Source organism: Petromyzon marinus, chromosome 20 (genome assembly GCF_048934315.1).
Source record: "Petromyzon marinus isolate PM22_M1 ecotype Great Lakes invasive population chromosome 20, UKy_Petmar_22M1.pri1.0, whole genome shotgun sequence".
NCBI classification, from domain to species: Eukaryota; Metazoa; Chordata; class Hyperoartia; order Petromyzontiformes; family Petromyzontidae; genus Petromyzon; species Petromyzon marinus.
Window position 1 is genome coordinate 14,666,063 of NC_133686.1, and position 2,500 is coordinate 14,668,562.

Genomic DNA, 2,500 nt, shown 5'->3' on the forward strand with positions numbered 1-2,500 from the left:
TACAGGGAGAAGAGCAGTGGGCAAAGGACGCAGCCCTGAGGAGTTCCCGTGCTGATGGACCTGGAGTCAGAGACTTCTGTTCCCGGCTTAACGCACTGCTTCCTGTCAGAGAGGAAGTCTGTGATCCACCTGCAGGTGGAGTAGGGCACGTTCAGCTGGAAGAGCTTGTCCTGAAGCAGGGCAGGGATGATGGTGTTGAAGGCAGAGCTGAAGTCCACAAACAGGATCCTGGCGTAGGATGCTGGGGCGTCCACATGCTGTAGGGTGAAGTGGAGGGCCATGTTAACTGCGTCGTCCACAGACCTGTTGGCTCTGTAGGCAAACTGAAGGGGGTCCAGGAGAGGGTCTGTGATGGCTTTGAGGTGTGCCAGGAGCAGGCGCTCAAAAGACTTCATTACCACAGATGTAAGGGCGACCGGTCTGTAATCATTTAGTCCTGTTGGCCTTAGCTTTTTGGGCACAGCGATGATGGTGGAGGACTTGAGACAGGCTGGTACATGGCATGTCTCCAGGGAGGTGTTAAAGATGTTGGTGAACACCGGAGACAGCTGGTCAGCGCAGTGCCTGAGGGTGGCTGGAGAGACAGAGTCCGGCCCGGCTGCTTTGCGTGGATTCTGCCTCTTGAAAAGCCCATTAACTTCTCCCTCCTGAAAGGAGAGAGTCGTTTCTGTAGTATGGGTGGGGGATGGGGCCTCTTGGGTGGGAAGGGGTGGTTCAGGACAGTCCAATTGTCTTTCAAATCTACGGTAGAACTCGTTCAGGTCGTTGGCTAGGCGGGAGTCGTTAGTGGTGTGGGGCGCTCTGGGTTTGTAGTTGGTGATGTGCCTGAGCCCTTTGGCAGACAGAAGCAGCGTCGTTAGTAGAGAACTGGTGTTTTAGTGTCTCTGAGTACAGTCGTTTAGCCTCTCTCACCGCTTTGCTAAACCTGTTCTTCGACTCCTTGAATCTGTCTCTATCCCCACTCCTAAACGCTTCCTCCTTCTCCAACCTCAACCTTTTGAGCTTTGCTGAGAACCAGGGCTTGTTGTTGTTAAAGTTCACCCTGGTACGTGTTGGGATACAGCAGTCCTCACAGAAGCTGATGTACACAGCCTCTGTGAGTTCATCCAGACTATTGGTAGCAGTCGTGAACATATCCCAGTCAGTACAGTCTAAGCACGCCCGCAAATCTTCCACAGCCTCACTGGTCCACTGTTTAGATGTCCTCACAGCAGGTTTACAGAGTTTTAGTTGCTGCCTGTATGCACGAATCAGGTGGACCAAGGGAGTTCTGTGCGAGCCGAACAGCCCCGTGACCCACAAGAGAAACATCCCCGCCAAATTCGAGCGTTTGACGGGGTCTATCCGTGAAAAAATATTCACGTTTTTGAGTGCACATGCATTTCTGCTGCAAATGCCTCTGGAAGTTTCATGCCGTTCGTATGCCAATTGTGGCAACACGAAAATGACCCGTTTTCCCATTCCGAGGGATTTCTGTGCGACCCTAACAGCCCCGTGAGCCACAAGAGACACATCCCCGCCAATTTCTAGCGTTTCACGGGGTCTATCCGTGAAAAATATAGACGTTTTTGAGTGCACATGCATTTCTGCTGCAGATGCCTCTGGAAGTTTCATGCCGTTCGTACGCAATGTGGCAACACGAAAATGACCCCTTTTCCCATTCCGAGGGATTTCTGTGCGACCCTAACTAACAGCGCCCGTGAGCCACAAGAGAGACATCCCCGCCAATTTATAGCGTTTCACGGGGTCTATCCGTGAAAAATATAGACGTTTTTGAGTGCACATGCATTCCTGCTGCAAATGCCTCTGGAAGTTTCATGCCGTTCCTATGCAATGTGGCCACACAAAAATGACCCGTTTTCCCATTCCGAGGCATTTCTGTGCGACCCTAACAGCCCCGTGAGCCACAAGAGAGACATCCCCGCCAACTTCTAGCGTTTGACGGGGTCTATGCGTGAAAAATATTAAAATTTTTGAGAGCACGTGCCTTTCTGCTGCAAATGCCTCTGGAAGTTTCATGGCGTTCCTATGCAATGTGGCAACACGAAAATGACCCCTTTTCCCATTCCGAGGGAGTTCTGTGCCACCCTAACAGCCCCGTGAGCCACAAGAGACACATCCCCGCCAATTTCTAGCGTTTCACGGGGTCTATCCGTGAAACATATAGAAGTTTTTGAGTGCACATGCATTCCTGCTGCAAATGCCTCTGGAAGTTTCATGCGGTTCGTACGCAATGTGGCAACACGAAAATGACCCGTTTTCCCATTCCCAGGGATTTCTGTGCGACCCGAACAGCCCCGTGAGCCACAAGAGACACATCCCCGCCAATTTCTAGCGTTTCACGGGGTCTATCCGTGAAAAATATCAATTTTTTTTTGACTGCACATGCATTTCTGCTGCAAATGCCTCTGGAAGTTGCATGCGGTTCGCATGCAATGTGGCGACACGAAAATGACCCGTTTTCCCATTCCGAGGGATTTCTGTGCCACCCTAACAGCCC